Raw genomic sequence first — 19,326 nt, 5'->3', positions numbered from 1 at the left:
GGATTTAGTTCCACTTATCAATACCATTACAGTTATTTCTTCTAGTCAACCTTCAGGTTTTTGTGCGATCTCAGAAACTGACTTGGAAATTCCTTTAAAAACGCAATGGATCTGAAAAATGTCGTAAAATATTTTGAATTTTATCCCACCACCAGGAATTTATTTAAATTTTACTTCGTATTTTAATTATTATGTTTTTAAATGGTACCAGTACCAGTCAATGAAATGCCATAAGACATGCTAATTTGGGATTAGTCAAAGCCGCCTCTTTCCTCCGTCAGCCGTTTTGTGTAGAAAGGAGAAGGAAATATTATCGTAGGCCCATAATACGGTTTTCATGGGCTGTGTACATTGATTAAGGGGAGGTTAGGTTGAATTAAGGTCATGTGGGTCATTTGTTGAATGTAGGATGAGAGCGATGAAGATGACGACAGCGAGACAACGAGATTGGACAAAACTTTTTCGACCATAACGGATTGTTTGGTATGCAACCCACATTTGTGTACTCTATTTATACTTGTAAAATGTGGGTTTTTAATTTAATGTATTGTTTAAAAATGTAGGAAAGTAGCAGTGAAGATGGCGTCATAGAACTGATTCCGCCGAGCTTTGTTCCACCGTAAATGTACCTTCCCCTGAATCGTCTTCCACCGAGTTAATGTGCAATGTATACATATATACATAATTTACACGTCCCAGTGTTTTCCTAATACTATTTATTGTTTGTTCCGTATAGGCAAATGACGATGATTGTGATTCTCCAAAAGTACGCAGAAAGCTTTCAGCCAAGAGATTGTTGTTATCATCTACGTATGAATCTTCTTCTGATGAAGATCCTTCCGCCGCTGCCGACATCCGCGATGCGTACCCCATGATGCGCTCCGTTCGCGTTACCGTTCAGCACCTCGATTTTGCAAATTTCTTGCGAGAAGAGATTGCAAGGGCTGAAAAGGAAATGCAAAATGGTGAGAAAAATGGCGTAAAGGCATTGAAGGTGAGATGTCTAAATTTATAAAAAAATTCTGTTAACGTAATTTAATCAACTCGTTTATTTAGGATGCATTCCCCATAACCAATGCTGTCATTAAACATCTCAGGGCAGTAAAGGTTCAAAGAAAAGGGGACAAAAATCCAGAGAAAGCTGTCAAGAAAACTCTTCTGAATCACCTCTACTCACCTCTTTTTGTGGATCTCCACAAGAAAACATCAATGCCAACGAAACGGCTAGAATGTGAGGACATTTACCAGTCCCACCTGGAACCAAGTCTTAAAAAAAAATGTTCACTTTTAGAATTCCTTAAATCTAATTAATACAACAAATCAAATTTGATAATTTTGCGGAATGAATTCATTCACTGGCTTATTTACAATTAATCTGGGACGATTTGTTTATTCAACTTTTTGACGTGGTTACTTTTAAAACAAAATTGAAAATGGTCAAATTCAACAAGAGATAAACACCGATAAACATGCACAATTTATGGAAAAGGTTGTGCTCGATATTTTGGACGACGGCCGTCAAAGGGATGTCAGCGTCAACCAGCGCTACAAGAGGCACTGGCTGGGCGGTTTTAAAATACCGTTTCAAGTCTTCTACAAGTGGAGCAAGGTTTATGATTCTTTTCCTTATAAAAGCAAGTTGACCTGAACTAAAACCGAAAACTAATACATTTCATTCAGTCTCTCTTTCTCTAGTGGGACCCCCGGACTGTACCTGTAACAGTCAGGAGGAGCAGTGGGCAACAGCCATCGAGTTAATTCGTGATACCTCAAGGTGTTTTGTGGAAACCCGGGACACCAAAGCGTGCTGGGATCTGTTGGCAAAGCTCTTTGAGCTCCCATTTTTCGATCCGTTGAAGCTCACAGCCCCGTACAGCCTTCAAGGGCGACAAGGCAGAGAAGCGTCAAACAAAAACAGGCTTACCCAGGACTTACCTGAGGAAGCCCAACAAGAATTGAGAAAGTGTGAGGAGACGCTTAAATTGCACTCAGAACTAGTGGACTCTCATAAAGCGGCTGCAAAGCTCGCAGCAAAACGTAAGCTGTTGATCTACTTGGAGGCAGAGTTCGCGGAGAAAGAGGCGAAGCTTGAGCGTGAACGCCAAGCGCTTAACATCAAGCGCCGCAGGACCGAGACCGAAGCTGTCCAGTTCAACACCGCAACCGATCGGCAGGAGATCCCACGAGCCCACGCAGGGATAAGTGGTTTTACACGGCAGATCCCCACCGATCCGTTGGTTACGGCCAGACGGGATTTGATCAACAGAGCATACGTCAAGGATTTACAACCTCCCAAAGTGAGGCAGGGCCTGGTGTCAGCAGGCACCAACCCTAGCAAAGGAAAGCAGCTCGCAGCCCCAGTGGGCATCAGCCCGCTGCTGAAACAAGTGTCGATAGAATTGTCGGCAATCACTGGCTTGGACGTGGAAGATGTGCCTGGAAGCCGTGCATCCCCCTTGAATCAAATGGAGAATTTCGAGACAGGAAATGAGAGGGACAATGTGCGCGACCAGCGCTATCACTCTCGCCGTAAAAGAAAGGAATTTTCCTCATTCATGCATGAAGTCGTCAGGAGATTTCCCTTATCCTCAACGAGAGATGCTATATTGACGAAGGAGGAACGGAACAGGAGTTTCATCCTGGAACATATTCCAGAAGCGGTTTTAGCAAGCCGTGTTTATTTTTTTGTAAATATTTTTGGAACTCTAAGGGACTTCAGTATGTCGAAGCCGAATCGTCGCAGGAAACATCGGGGTACTTCTACTGTCATCGTCGAGTTCGAGAGTGCTGAAGACGGGGCAAGGTTTTTGAAGTCAGAGCGGTCTCTTGATTCAATCTTTGAATGAATATTTAATTTTAATAAGAATTTTTTATTTATTTTATTCAGGTTTAAAGGGAAAAAATGAGGAAAAAAAGGTATGAAGATCGCGAAAAACGATTGGGGTTTATCAATTTCATGGAGAGTGTCAAGCAGACATTTCCGTACTCCACCACGAGGGATGTGTTTATGACCCGGGAGGAAATGGAAAAAAGTTTTCTCCTGACCGAAATCCATGAAACGACACAGGTAAGCAAAATCTATTTTTTGTTAATCAAATTTGGAGCTCTTAGGGATTTTTGCACAGCGAGGCCGAACCGTCGCAAAAAGAAAAAAGGATCCGTCTCAATCTTCGTTGAGTTCCGGAATGTAAAAGACGCGAAGAAATTTTGGGCGAAATCGGAGCGGATTAATTTATTTGAGGCAAGTAATTACGACCCTCTCATTGACCCTATTCCACGTCATAAAAAAGGCTACTCTAGGAAATATCTTTCTTAAAGAAAGATATTTCCTAGAGTAGGTTGGTCTTCTTTTCTGTCTTCTCCTTCTTCCATTTTTTTTTTGTAGTCCCACTAGGGCACCGTTGGCTGTGGATTTAGCGTAGTTAGCCAACGGTGAGTGTTACTTGCTGAATACGTGGTAAGGTTTTTGAAGGAATGCGGAGCCCGTCAGGTTAACATGTTTCAGGCACGTAGGATCCACGATGCTGTTGAAGTTTTTCCACGTCATCACAAAGGTTACGTACGAAAGTATCAGCAGTATGAAGCAGAACCCAACGCAGCTAGAAAGAACCGATTATGCGGATTATCAACGATTATAGAAGTTTCTCGCGAAGACGCTCTTCAAGAAGATAATGTATGTTCTCAATAATATAAAAACAACAACTTGACAATCAAACAATAATATTGCTTAACTATGACATTGATTTACAATTCCTCCCAAGAGGCCATTTTGGAGGAGCACCAAGCTACCCCATCGGAGCAGGCTACACCCTCTCGGGCTAAAGCTGAAGGTAAGAAGTTGGAGTTCTCCTACTGGGGAGTCACTAATTCTTTCTCTCTCTAGGGAAAGCGGTACTCCCAGTACCCACCGCTGAACTTCCGAACGAGCTTGGCTCAGATAATGACTCGGCAGAAGTAATTATCTGTGAAATTCTAAATCACATGACTCCCAAGAAAGTCAAAGTTAAGAAAGAGAAAAAACCCCAAAAGAGTGTGAAGGTGTGCAAGGATAAAGCCCCTCGCACTCCGTTGGCGCTAAGGAAACCATCGCTGGGAGACCTCCAAGAAGACCTCCAACTTGACAGCCTTTTCGGGTCTATGAGTGAGGACGAAGACAACTTATTATCTTCTCCTAAAGCCGAACCGGGCAATTTACCGAACCCGGAACCGATCGAAATCGACCAAGTCGAGCTAGAGATACACCCAACTCGAGCCGAACTACTCTGCGAAGACGCAGACAGAATTATTTTCAACAAATAATATTTTCTCTTGTATTTGTTTCTATCTGTCAGTCAGTCATACCTGAACTAAGAATTCCACCCCTTTTTTACGTTGATTGTTGGGCTTGACCCATTGTTCTGTTCTTTACGCCGACTAAGAAGTTATAGTCGACAAAATAAACAAGTTTGCATACCAAACAAGTGTATTCTATTTGCAGTATTCAACATCAAATATTCAAATATTCAACAACAAATTTGACCTGAATTTTTCAAATGCAAATAGATCGAGAGCTCGTTTGCGCTGAATATTTCAATCGGCTACGAGTTTAACCACTAGAATCACGACGGACCACTATTGACAGTTTTAATTTCAATCCATCCAGCCGTCAGTCCGCCCAGGATCAGTCAGGTAAACAGAAAATTCAAAGAGATGATGTTTACTGGATTGATGTTACTCACGCCTTGGTAGATAGAAATTCAAAGATTGAGGAATTCCCTCATTGCATTTCTCTCTCGAATAAACCCAAACTTAATCTAATTATTTTTATAACCTTTCCATAAAATATTTTGAACTTATAAAATACTGGTCCATTCTGTCCATATTTTATTGCTTGGAAAATGCTTTGAATGAAGTTAGATTGAACTCTTTTAAGAACAACATAAATTGTGTACTTGATTGATCAAAGATTCAAGACCAACTGCACTACTCATTCTCTAAGAAGAAAGGGGCAAAGTTGCCAAGTCATAATAATGCTTAAATCAAGTTGATCGTTTAAATTTGGCTTGAGCTTTGTTTATGCGACGTTGCCTTGTATACAACAGTACAATTTCCGTCGTTTTCTCTTTCGTTCTCTTTTCTTGTGTTCGGCGCTATTTATGTTTAGGCAATTAATAACCATTCATGTTAGGTCCCACAGAGAGCAGGATCTTATTACTTAAACAAAACCTAGACGAAGCTCAAGTCGATCACCCAAGGCGAAGAAAACTTTTTCGTGTAAATAACCTAAAATTCATTTATTTTGTATTCCATAGCTAGGAGGCTCTTTGTACGACAAACCCTAGACAACGCATAGGGCTACCACGCAAGGGAGTTAGCCTCTCTTTAATCTGTTGGAAACATCTAATAGGTTAGGGTAGGCTAGATGCTGCGTTGCGAGATAAGCCGTCATCATAGAGACCTTGGTTCGTTAAGTGACAACGCAAATCAGGGTTTCCGTACTTTTATTTTGTTTATGTTCAAGAATCTTCTGTAATGCCGTGATAAGACGAACAAAAAAAAGCGAAAAAGATTTTCATCCTCCTTTGTAAGAGTTTTGCAGTGTATGGCGCCTAGGGTGTTTCACTTCCGCAATATTTTGGAAAATAAAAGTGGCGTATAGAATTCGAGGTGTCCTTTGACTTAAATTGTTTACTGAATTTTTTTTTTTTTTTATAATGTTTAAGGGTCGCCGTTTTAGAAAAACCGAGCTTTTATACCTTTTTTTTACTTAATTTAATATATTTTTTTTAGTTAAAAGAATTTATTTACGGCATTTTCAGAAATAACTAAGAAGAATGAGAAGAACTTAAGTTGAAAATTTCAAAACCATCGGACTTAGTTTAACGGTCGCCGTGATTAATTCTTCTCAAATTTTCGATAAATTTATTTGAAATCCCTCTAATGATATATTATTTCTTGACAGAATTTATATTTTTTTTCAGCATGGATGGAATATTCTTTCGTACGTCATTTATCTTCATGTACGTCTTTTTAAAGACGTCCGTCCATAAAAAGATGAGATCAACCAAATTTCGAAAAGGAATTTCCATGACACGCCAAGCCACCAAATAGGAGAAAAGGGAAAAAAGATGAAGCATCCGGAAGAACAGAATGGGCCGCATCCGGTGGTGGTAAAAAAAAGGAAAAAACATTGACGGGTGGCCGAGACCACCGAGAAATTCACTAGACAACTGAAAGACATGATCCGTCGCCCATCAACCACGATGAACAATCCACCTCCTATACTCGGCTGATTTTCTAGACTGTGCGGCACAGCTAGAATAGATATATATATATCTCTTAAATTTCTCATTCTTTCTGATCCCGATTGCATCCCCCAACAAAACGTGCAAACCAATTCCCACCCACTCCTGGCCACCCTTTTCACGATTCGAACGGTCCACACTGTGTGTGTGCTCCACTATCTCTTGCTGGGCGACTCACTTCAAAGTGGTGACTTTTCTTCTTTCGGAATATTTTTAACTTGCATACCAACCCAACAACCCAAGCAAAAGGAAATTTCATTGGAGCGCTGGTATTATTGTCGTGCCTATTTTTAAATTTGGTATCAGCGTCTTGTGCTGGACGACGAGGTGTGTGAGTCGAGACGCGAGCGAGGGCATTGAATGCGCACACAACGACATTGAAGCCACTCAATCAGCAGCTTTAAATTTTCGAAGGCACCATTTCGTCGTGTTGGTGTTTCCATCGACGGCTGCGTGTTTTTCTCATTTTTCTTGGCCTCTCCATATTATTTTTGGACTCCTCGAGTGTTGGACGCGTATTGACAATCCTCTGTATAACCCACCCACAATGAACAGTCGGAAATACTCGATACTTTTCCGGTCTCTTAACATCTCTTCGAAAACAAGAAAAGATAAGTCATGGAAATCGGTCCTACCTTTTGTAGTATGAAGAGTTGTAAAGAGAAATGTCGGTGCATGAGTGCTGGAAGAGATTATTGGGTCACAATCCAGCTGGAAAGCGTTGCATCACGTGATTCATCCGCTGGAAGGCTGCTCTGCATTAGAACTGCTGCGTCCTGTCACAATCGAAACGAAATATGCACACAGAAAAACATAGTTTAAAAGTTTGTGCCGATTCGTTATAGTTTGAATATTGTCTGAACAATGAGAAGTTGGCTTTGCAACCTTATAAATGTTTTTGGATCTTTTTATGCCAAAATGAGAAAAAAATGTTGGTGATTGCTTGATGCTGGTTTGCGTTTTAAAACTCAATAAGGAAACTGTGAAAAGTATAACCAACCATTGCGACTACCGCAGTCGACAGAGTGATAGTCAAGAACTCGTGGAAGTGGCCGGCTGCTGTCCGCCTGGCAAACCAAAACAGAGCCCGTCTTTAACAAATTCAGAATAGGGAAAGAAAAGTTTCACTGTACAGTCAATTCCACAATGGATAACAACAGTCCTTTAACTGCCGATGCGCGAAACTGTCATGAAAGTCGAAAATGACAACGTTATATAGATGAAAATACAGACGATTTTTATAGATGACATCAGAGCTAAGTGGTAAGGGCCGCAGATGACTGCAACTGCCACAACACTGGATGTGACTAGTCTTGCAAACAAAAGTCAAATGCCATTAGTATGTACAACTACAAGAATGAATTGATTGATTTGACAACTCAAATGATTTAGGGAAACGGAGACTAAACTGCTGGAGAAAATTAGCAACCCAAGAATATTGAATCACACAAGTTAGTTAAAAAAATTATCAAAGAGATGGCAAGGAAAAGTGGCGGTTCGCTCGTCTCAAATGATTTTCACGAAATTTTCTGGTCATATATATATATACACATATATACCACCGGCATTCACGTTACCTTGTGTCGTATTGCGGCTCAATGTAACGGTTCGTTCAGTACTTAATTTAATTTCTACCCTAATTTTTCTTTCTAAAGTTCAATTTTTATCGGCAGATTCAATGCTATACCAAAAAATGGTAAAGCCTGTCCTCGCGCTTGTGGAACAAAATAAAACTGGGTAATCACGCCCGGCTTCAGATGACAGTGGCCGAGCCATTGTCGATGAATCATTGTTATTCCGCACAATGGAAATTGTGGGAGGACTGGCAGGAAAAAAGTTGAGTTGACATTGTAGTCATACAATTTTACGACAGTAGTTGTAAATTTTTCTTCAAAAGTTTGTGTTAGGGACGAGACCATTTCCGATGGCAAGCCGCACTTGATTGATTCTGGAAGTCTCATCAACATAGAAGGATTTGTGCGGACGATGGCCAGAAGGACGCATCACGACGGCATTTACCCCGTTTACGCTTTACATTGCCATTATTGCCTGACGATTTCTGGGCCTGCAATCATGCAAATCATCGTGATCTCCATTTTTGATTTGCTAAACGTAGAGACGACCATCAGGTTAACTTTTCTTTCGTCTTTTTTTATATATATAATAAATATTTCTTTGTATAGTTAACATATTTATATTTATTCTTTAGAGACGTCCAGCAAAAGTTGATTGAACTAATATGTGACAAAACCATCCTTATCGGACATGGTGTACACTACGCCTTATTGGCCTTGCGGGTAAAATTCATGAATATGTTATTTCCTGTTTGTCCTTTATCATTTCAATTATGGTCGTTTTAGATGACACACGACACAGTTGTGGACACCAGTGTCGTGTTTTGCTCCTGCCTGTCAGCTATAGCAACACGGAAAACATTGCGTGAATTGTGCCGCAATTACTTAAACAAGAACATTGAACACGAAGGTAAAATGCAATGATCCCATTCTACATCTTTGAAACGAGTTTTATCTGGATTTCCAGATTCTACTTAACATTTAGAAGATTCTCCTCTGTCACGTCATCAGGAGCAGCTAACTGTACACACACAGTTCTTTTCGCCCTCTCTTTCAGAATTTTTTTTTTTGCAGATAGGGAGAAATCATATTAGATTGTCTGTCTAGGCACCGAGCCCTTTTATATTATTCTTTCTCTGTTTTTTGCCTGTCGTGTCTTTTTTTTATTTTTCGCTATCTCGTTTGAAAAGGTTCTTTGCCGCAAAAGAAGCTTTTTCTTCTTTTTTCCACCTGATATTTTTATTATTTGGCTGCTGTGTGTGCAGAGGTCCTCTTGTTTCTCTTTCTGCTTTAATGGGTTGCTGGAACTTTTTTGCAGTTTGAAAGAGGGGGGAGGGAAAAAAGGTCGAGCGGCACTTTCCTCCCAAATTGCCCGTGCCTCTTTTTTGACGAAATCCTTTTTGCAATTGAACTTACCGGCACTTGAAGAATCTTTTTTATGATTATATGTCTCCTTTTTTAACTTGATGACTCTCTTGTGGAGCTTGTTGCTGCATGCCCTTTTTTCCGCCGACTATTGGTTTGATTTTGATTTTGATTTGATTGATTTATAACGCGCATTATCCAAATAAAGTTCTAATGACGCGGAAAGTACAGTCAGGCTAAGAGTCACAGAAAAAGCATAAGACACATCAATCGAAAAGGTGCTTGAATAAAAGAGAACGAAACTTGGGGAGTGTGGTGGCATTACGAACAGCAAGAGGGAGACGGTTCCAGATGGAAGGAGCGACCTTTGCAAAAGATCGATCACCAAGATTAACATGGCGAGTGCGAGGAACGCGAAGTAGAGCAGATGAAGATGAGCGTAGGCTGCGTGAGTTTTCAAGAGGAATGATTAGACGAGTCAGGTAAGTAGGTGCGGAGCCATGTAAACAGCGATAGGTCAGGGTGGCAATACGAAAAGTGATTCTGTCGTTGACATAGAGCCAATTAAGGGAGCGCAGATGGGAACGAATGCTGTCTCTCTTCGTCACACGAAGAATGAGACGAGCGGAAGCGTTTATCACGCGCTGCAGCTTAGAGAGCAAAGTGCCAGGAAGACCGGCGAAAAGAGAACATGCATAGTCAATTCGAGAGAGGACAAGAGACTGAACAAGGCACTTAGTAGTAAGAGGATCCAGAAAGCGTCGAACTTTGCCAATACGCCACAAGTGAAAGAAAGAGGACCGACAAATATTGCGAATGTGGGAGGACATCGAGAGATGAGAATCAAAAGTGGTTGAAGAATGCCGGAGCCCATTTCCAACGGTAGAGGGGCAAGTTTGTGGTCTTGATGAGGTGAGACGGCGTAAAAGAAAAGACACTTAGAAAGGTTGAGGATGACATGTTGATCAAAAAGCCATCGATCAGTGCGACAAGTCCAGTGACTAAGGTTTGCGATAGCAGCCCGTTGGTCAGAGTGGTTGGTTTTAGAGTGTAGTTGGAAGGTGATTCGGCCATTTGTGTCATCAGAATACTGATCAATAATGACGCCATCAGTTGCGGTTTGGTCGGGAAGGGCAGAAACCAGAAGAATAAAAAGGATTGCACCATTGACTGAGCCTTGAGGAACACCATAAGGAACTGGAACACTCGAGGAGAAGCAGTCACCAACACGAACACACTGGGTGCGACCGGAAAGGTAAGATGCAAACCAAAGTAGGACATCATCAGCAACGCCACAACGAGTTGAAAGAGAGTCGAGTAGAATGGTGTGATCGATAGTATCGAAGGCAGCTGTCAGATCAAGGAAGCAGACGGCAGTGGCCTGACCGGCATCGACAGTGCAGAGAAGGTCATTGTAGAGTCCAAGAAGCGCAGTCTCAGTGGAGTAATTTGTGCGATAGGCAGACTGACGATCAGGAAGAAGGTTGAAAGCCCCAAGATGAGTAGAGAGTTGGCGGTGGACTACACGTTCAATCAACTTCGAAAGAAAGGAGAGTCCAGCAATCGGTCGATGGATAATGAACAATACAATTCCAGATTGTATTCTGCATCTTTAAAACTTAATTTATTTTTCAATTTCATGTAGTTGACAGGGCAAGATACGCTATTGCATGCATGCAGTTGATGCTGTGGAAAATCAATGTATGAACATTAAAAAATTTTTTCTCCAATTTATTTTCAAAATCAACATAATCATTTATAAATAAATCATAAGGAACACGAGCCGTCGATGTCTACGCAGACGCAGACGCAGAATAGTACCAATCTGAATGCGAGCACCATGACAGAAACTATTCTGACTGAGGACGTGGTGTTTAACTCAACTGCTGCGGCCAAGAACTCGCCAGTTGATGCAGTGTCAAAATGGAATTCGGAAAAAATTGGTGGAGCAGATTCGACGCCATTAACCCCCTTTAATTAACAAACAACATTTATCTCCTTAAATTTAAATCAAAGAAATGGATGACAAGAATGGAATTGCCTCTCCTTCCGTCAGTTTCAATGAAGAGCCCAATTACATCGGTAAAGTTATTTTATTCATTTTGTTCTGTTCTTTCATCTAATCAATAGATTATTTTTAGATCATGTTGTTAGTTTAGAATTCGAGATGGAATCCGAAAAGGAAATACTGAAATGGATGGATGGCAAAATCATCGGAGGTAGGACTTGAAATTAATATTAAATGTATACGCATTCACTAATCACTATTTTGTTTATTCATCTTGATTGTTTGGCTTAAGTCCTGCCCCGTTGCTCATTTGCAGTCTTTGCTTTCGAGTGTTTTTAGAAAAACCTGCGTTTCTAAAGCACACTCCTAAATGCTCTTCTACACCTAGAGCAACTAACTACGCCAAAAGAACCTGTGACGAAGTTAAGGAAAAATTACGCAAAGCTACAAATAATTAGCTTGCCTGCAGATTGTGGAAATCGGTATTTCTGAAGAAATTACTGGAGGTTGGAACGGGACCAATGTCTGGTAAGTTTAATTAAGTTAAATTGACCATTTAATGCCAAAGGAATTTACTTGTAAGTTTACTAATTAGACATATCTGCATAATCCTACCCTGATTTTTCCTTTGTTTCTAAGGATAACACTTGTTTTGTGCTTGATAAAAAAGAAATGCCTGAATCGTTGACAATGGTGAGCTAGCTCACCCGCAGAAGTTTGGCCCTGCTTGAATAACGTAATGTCGTCGTTGGCATACAAAGTGGTTGCTTTTCAAATTACTCCATCTGACGTTGCTGAAATTTGAGGCTACATGTATTTATACGACGAATTGAAGAGAAACAACTGGTATGGGGTGATAGCGGATACAAGCACTTCGAAACTGCCTAGCAAAGTTAAGGTTTTCTACTTCATTCGTTTGGCGAAACAGAGTCAGATGCTGCGGAAGTCGCCATTTCACATTAAAAAATGTAAGTAACTTTAGGCCTCTTTTCTTGTTGTAACAAATTTATGCAGCCAAAAATGTTTCATTCACCACCATTTACAATTTTTTGCACTTTTAAAATTTGACAGCTTTCCGTGAAAACCGCAATTCTGATTACCTGATTGGAATTGCGGTACTAAAAATGCCGCAACCTGCATTCCAACTAAGAATCACCTGCACAGCCAAAACGAAATGTCTCTGACACCACCCAAAGTAACACCACATCTGCTAACCGGAAACGTCCATCGACCTCTAAAAGTCGTCGGAAACTGGAAAAGAAATCTGGGCCGGCAGCAAGATCGCGATCCGAATCAAGTTAAAACTTGGTCCAAAACCAAAAGTTGGACATGTGAAGCCTTGTTAAAACTTGATATAAGCTTAACGTCTGTGTTAAACCTTCCTCCTGATTTTTTTGGAAGAGTTAGATTTTGATGTTAAATATGAAACAGATACTTCGGATGATAACGAAATAAATGATTGTATGTATGATGTATTGTATGATATGAAGGTATATTGATGAATTTGTCTTTTTATCTTTTTAAGTAAAAAAAGAAGCAGAGCACCAGTGGTGTATAGAAAAGACACTAATTTTCTGGCCTACGCCAGCTGATAGAGGTTGTAAACCGTAAATGAAGTCTTCTGCAGTCTCTGATTTCAGAAACTCGGGAAACGAATAAATCCGGGAAAATTCGAAAATTATTCAGATCATCATGAAAAACTCACAGTTAATTTATGAAAGGGTATTGTATACACGGTTTGAAAATAAAAATTCCTTCTAGAAAATTAAATATATAAAAATCAATATGAAAAACAAGTTTGGGCCATAAGATAACACGGTGGGCGTCGGAGTGATCCGATACTTTTGGAGCCACTTTTAGAGGCCGAACCCATGAATGAAAAAATCTGAAAAAAATTCAGACAAAACAAAAGAGATTAAATGACATAAATTCCAAGTTTTGTGAATTTCTGTCATTTTTTTCACTTTTTGTCACCCGAAAAACCAACTAGAAAAATACACGCCGCCTTATGGAACGGCGTGGGGTGATCCCATACTTATGGAGGGGACTGTATAAAACTAAATAAATGCAATATAAAAACTGGTAAATAGTGTTATAGATAAACCCAAAAGTGTTTAATACAAAAACAAAAAAAATTGTATTAAAACTAAAAAAAAGTTTAATATAAAATTAAAACCTCCAAAAAGTTCAATATAAAACTGGGAAGTTGTTAAAAACGGCAGCCGCTTAGCGGTCAAAATAATAACTTCAGGCCACATCTCCAACCGTATTTATAGTCAGTTTGAATCCAGTAGGGAAGAGTGGGGCTTAAAGGCCTTGGGGCAGGTCACTCTATTCTAATTATTTAGCTCTGTATTAAATTGAAAAAAATTAGCTTTTGAACATGTGTGCATCATTATTATGCGCACTAATACTTGAAATTTCAAGAATATAGAACTAGCCGTTCTGAAGATATAAAGTAAAAACACTTTTTTTACTTTTCTGATGTAAGATTTTTCAAACAGGTTTTTCAAATAATTTCTTTTGGAATAATGATAAAAAAAAGTTAAAAATACTAGTTTATTAGAGAATTTTATCCCCTATTGACTATATGTTAAGGCGTAAACATAAAACTAAATTACAGTGGCTTAAAATATATTTTGTGTAGACGCCTCTGTTGGGGCTATTTCTGCCTTTCAACGTGGGGCTATTTGGCTTATGGAAAATTGCCATTGCTGTGAATAACAGAATTTTTGAATTAGCTCAAATTACTTATGGATATTAAAAACTAACCAAGAGATTTATATAATTCAACCTGAAAAAATAAATCGTTGTTATTATGATTTATTTGATCAAAATCGAGGTCTCAAATCAACCCCCGTTTCGGCTGTTCTCCCATTAGAATCACACCAACTAACCACGTTGTAGTGGCGTGATGCGTAATTTTTTTTCGTTTTATAACTTTAATAACGCTGGACTTGTAACTAATAAAATTTTAAAAAATGCGTTCTAGATGAAAGAATGTTTGCTTTTTTTAAGACAAAAAGATTTGAAAAAGGTATTGATGGAGGGAAATGGGAGAGAAAATTTTAAAAATTGTGCCAACCCTTACTACTCTCATCTACTATAAACCGGAGATACTTGCGCGCGTTGCGCAAAATTTTTAGCATTTCATTTAGTCATTAATAAAAAAACGCGCAAGCGCTTAAATAATTTGAGCGCTTATCGCTGGTCCGTCAGCTATGTTAGCGCAATCGCCCGCTTTTTTGAGCGGCTCATTGCGCGAAAAATAATTCAAACAAATATGTCACCCTAGATCTAGCTCTAATTAAAAGCGCATTGCGCTAGCATTGTATTTGCAATTTACTTGCGCGTGATACGCTTTTTTAGCCTATTTAGCGCAATTCATTTCATCGCAGCATTTTATGAGACGCGCAAGCGCTTCGTTAATTTAACTTATCGGCTGCGAGAAGAAAATTTATTGTGGCAAATGGACGAGTAGCGCACATTATATTAGCGCTTATCGTGAGTCCGTTCGCTATCTTAGCGCTAATCGTCGCACATTCACTATTTTGGCGGCTCACTTCGCTGCGCAAACAATGTAAAATTTTTGCCCTCGTTGCTGCGCAATAGGGTTGGTGCATGAATAAGGGATTCGTTAAAAAAAATTTCATTAGAATCAGTTTTTCACGCTGATTCTCATGGTATTTTTTTTATATTTTTAAAATAATAATTTCCCCCCGTAATCTCACTTCAAAGTTGAGATTAGCTCCCCCCATTTTAAAACGGACCCCACGCCATTTTTGGTGGGCGGTCCTTAAAATGGGATAAATTTGCCCCCTTTTCACCCTTTTCGTCTTTCGCCTTTCGGCCCTAAGGGCAAAAGAGGGGGTATAGGCAGCACGAAAAAGAGTGAAAAGGGGGGAAAAGGACACTACCAAGAATTCATGACAAAAAGTCAATGGGTCAACTTTATCTCACTTTTCGTCTGACTTTTATTGCTGGCCTTTATGATTACCAAGCTCAAAACCCATACGAACCCAACCGTTTCATATAACTTGAGTATAGCCTACCACTGCTGTTAACGAATATACTGTATAATCTGCGTTATGATAACATGCGCCCAGATATATCAGGGTTTAAGAATCATGCATTTGAAAATTGAGTAGAATGTAGACATTCACGTGCAAAATATGTATCAATTATATCATGTGGCTAGCTCGCTAAGGTGCGGTTTTCAAGTTTCCTATATTTTTCACTTCAAATTTATCCCATTCGGTTTAGTATCTGAATGGGTTTGATTCCACTGTATATTTTCCTTGAAAATCTTTCCAAAGATCTAGAGGGATATAGAAAACCAACTTCTAACTTTGCGACAGCAACCGGCAAACCATTATAAGAACCGGTTACACCCGACACTGACCCGTTGCGTCTTTGGAGATGCGTTTAAATATTATCTCGCTGCGCAATTCACGTTGCCATTTTCTCTTCTTAATTATTGCCTTCGGTATTATACTTGGCAACATAATCATAGTTTCAATTAAGCCGATTTGTATCGCCGTTATTATTTTTTATTTATTAGCCTATATGCTTGATGAAAGTGTCTCCAGTGGCGCAGTTGGTTAGCGCATGGTACTTATATAACAGTGTCTTATTCGCTAATGATATTCATAAAAAGTAATGCCGAGGTCGCGAGTTCGAGCCTCGCCTGGAGAAATTATTTACTAAGAATTACGGGTGAAATTTTCACACAACAGTCCTATCGGTGATGGCAATCTTATTTGTTAGACGTTAAGGGGGTCGAACGAAATGTTACCGATTGTGATAGGGGAGTGGAGTTCAAGATTCAAGTAAATAACCGAAATTTCTCACTGATGCGAACCGATATTCTTAGTCGTCAAACAAATAAATCGGTTGTTTGAAGCTGTTTTTTTTTAATATTTTGTCGTTTAAAAAAAAAACGCGTTACACAATTTATGAACGCCGAAATTAGGTGATGGAGTCCCATTCAAAAAGTTCTCTGCAGCGCCTCCCCTGGTTATAGCCCCAATCGTCAAAAAGCTCTATTGGGTATGTTACTCTCCTTTTTTTCTTCATGATAAGTGTAGAGCTGCCATTGTTCCACGCTCCGTACTTGACGGTACTGAGATTGATGGGCATGTTATATAATTATTAAAATTCGTATTTTAAACAAAAGTGCGAGATGAATCATACATATATTTAACAAGAAACGGCATTCAACTTACGTGTTGCGGTTTTGCTCGACATAAAATCGTTGATTGTTGAAAATTGTGTGATGGTGACAGACTGACAGTGCAGTTTGAGACTTTGAGTTTATCCCGTCGACACTAATATTTGTAAATTATCGTCGAGGCATTGCCAAACATCAGGATTTGGAAGGATGTGACGAGTGATTGTAGTGTGTTCGTCTCCATGAAAATGGTGACAACCCATTCGACGTTAAACATTCCAATATGCGCATTGCTGGTTAACGCAAGGTGTTACCTAATAGGCCTACACTCTCGCCTTTTTTCCCCTACTTTTCCCCTACTTTTGGCTACTTTGTGGTAGCCGTAGGTAAAATGTATGAAGAACAACTCAGAAAATCTTTTCAATCGTTTTTTTACTTCACGCGTAAGTCCACAAGAACCAGTATGTTACAAGAGAGCATTTTTCTCTGATAAAAAAACGATCGAAAAGATTTTCTAAGTAGAATTTTCTTAATTTTACCTCAAATCTTATATATTTAGAAAGCTCTCGTCAATGCGGTCATTTTCCATTAAGATTTTATCATTTTTGATGAAATTCCACTTTACAATCAATATTTAAAGTTTTTCTTATTTCAAACTATAGACAAAATCGCAGTTTTTTCTTGGTTTCTTAACTCTAGCATGAATTTATCGTATTCATTTTTTAGTATGTTATAATACTCTCAATTCTGTATCTTTTCCTATAAGTTTAATTTGTTGCAACTCGAAATATTCATGTAAAAAAAATAAAAAGCGGTCATGATGTTGGCCATGATGGCATTTTGTTCAGAAATAACCCATTTTAGGCCTTATGTTCGACTACTTCCCGTGAACATAAAACGTTTTTATTCCGAAATAGTGTAGCACTGATTTATAGCAAGGTTTTGCGGTACTGATTATGATTTTAAAGAATGTATTTCTTTGTGAATTCATGGATAAATTACATAAATGGCGCATCTTACGAACACGTTGGGAGTCGGACACTTTCGCTGAGCTCAAAGATGCCGAAGGCTACTTGACGAGGGACGACCAATGAGCGCATCTGGAGAACACGAGCCATGTTAACGTCTGCTTAGCCTTTTGCCTGCTTAAATTTCCGAGACTTAGCAAAACCCCTCGTCTTTAAAGGGGTGTTCCTAAACTATGGACTTGGACAGTCCATTTTGGACTACTAAACTATGGACTTCGATCGAAAACTATGGACTTCACCAGATGGCGCTGCCTGTCAAAGTCCATATTTTAGAACCTGAACGCTCCACCAATGGCCCTACTAAACTATGGACTTTTCCTGAAAAGTATGGACTTTATCCAAATTCAACATAAAACATAAACTACGAATCGTTCTATCATTTTTTTGTTTGATATATTTAACGTCCGTTCAATAAACTACAAGAAGCCACGAGCTTTCTAGAGCTGGCGGGACACTTACTTTTTTAAAGCCAAAATTTGTTTGGTTCATAGTTTTTTATTATAATAATAGTATCAAATGCCAGAACACTGCTTGGTAGAATTCCGTCGGCGGTAGGATATATTTTTGTAAAATATTCTATTTTTTTTTTTAATTTCTTCTAAAGTATTATTTTTTATTAATTCGCTGTCTTGCTTTATCCGATCTATAAAACGGTTTAAATACAAGATGTTTTTCCGTGTTAATTAAAGGCAAAATCTCTTATATATTTTTAAGCTTCTATTTGCGAATTTAACTAATATTCCTTCCTCCTATATCCACATTACTCTCACTAAGTTTACCCGGTTCTAAAGATAAAATTGAAAATTCGGGTTGTCCAAGTAAAGCACCAACTGCAAGAGAAGCATGAGCTACATATCTTTTTTGCTTAATTAATAGGTTTAAGCTTTCTATCAGATGATGAGCTATGCTTTTTATATCGTCGATTCATACTTAAGATCTCATTTGTTTTAAATTGACTTTTGCTTTTATATAAAACAACGTATAGGGCAAGAACAGTCTTTAGAGACATAAGCGGTTCTGCAGCACATTTAAAATTAATTCCCTCTTTTGAGAAATGTGTTCATACTGTGTACCTAAAAGATCAATAGCTCCATTATTAACAAAACCACTACCATATCTTAAAAAAATAAAGGGATAAAAATAATGGGTATAATGGGTAATGCGAAAGCCAAAAAGAAAGCGGAAGTTGCGGATTATATGCCATCGCATTTGCGACAGCCTTGACATTTTCATTTAATCCATCTGAATTGAGGTTTGATGGGTCACAAATGCGCTCCCATCTAATGAAATGCATTTCCGACGGCGCAATCATTCCTTTTCCAACCGAAGGACTCCGAACGCGTTCAAATTGGAGACAAAAAAGAAACAAATTTCCATTCCCCTCTTCTGTGTGTGTCGGATGCCCGACTTTGGATTTCATAAACTCCTTCCTAAACAATTTCACGTTATATGGTACAGTGCAACATTTGCAAAGAATATTTCCATCCGGAATGCGAGAACATACCCGAATCTGCCATTAAGTGCAAAAAAGTGCTCTGGTATTGCTCATCTTGCATTTAAACGTTAAATGACTTTGTTTTATTTCTTTTCTCAAATGTCAAATCAAGAATAATAAAACCTTTTTTGAAATGTTCAAAATGTAACTTGTAAATCGTGTATTAATATTCGCAATACACCATTCAGAATGAATTTTTGAATTGCTTAAATTTAATTAAAAGATATAATCGTTTAACCGTTTAAAACTTAAGCGAAAATATTCGGATCTAAGCCAAGTTTATACATTATATAAAGTTTATAATTATATAAAGTCCATACTTTAGACGCCAAGTCCAGTGTTTCGGATATAACGCCATCTGATGGAGTCCATAGTTTCTGCAGGTTAAAGTCCATATTTTAG

At 38.9% G+C, this 19,326-nt stretch overlaps 1 long non-coding RNA gene and 1 other non-coding gene across 2 annotated transcripts; both read left to right on the top strand.

The window, feature by feature from the left end:
- The first annotated feature begins 990 nt into the window (after nucleotides 1-990).
- On the top strand, nucleotides 991-18,108 carry LOC124341873. The gene is made up of 4 exons (XR_006918652.1): nucleotides 991-1,001; nucleotides 1,775-1,781; nucleotides 3,575-3,576; nucleotides 17,588-18,108. It is a non-coding gene; the product is annotated as an uncharacterized LOC124341873 (long non-coding RNA).
- On the top strand, nucleotides 15,814-15,926 carry Trnai-uau. Its single transcript has 2 exons — nucleotides 15,814-15,851; nucleotides 15,891-15,926. It is a non-coding gene; the product is annotated as a tRNA-Ile (tRNA).
- Nucleotides 18,109-19,326: the final 1,218 nt, after the last annotated feature.

This window comes from Daphnia pulicaria, chromosome 6 (genome assembly GCF_021234035.1).
Source record: "Daphnia pulicaria isolate SC F1-1A chromosome 6, SC_F0-13Bv2, whole genome shotgun sequence".
Classification (NCBI taxonomy): domain Eukaryota; kingdom Metazoa; phylum Arthropoda; class Branchiopoda; order Diplostraca; family Daphniidae; genus Daphnia; species Daphnia pulicaria.
The sequence above is the reverse complement of the archived record's forward strand: the minus strand, read 5'-3'. Positions and strand labels throughout refer to the sequence as shown.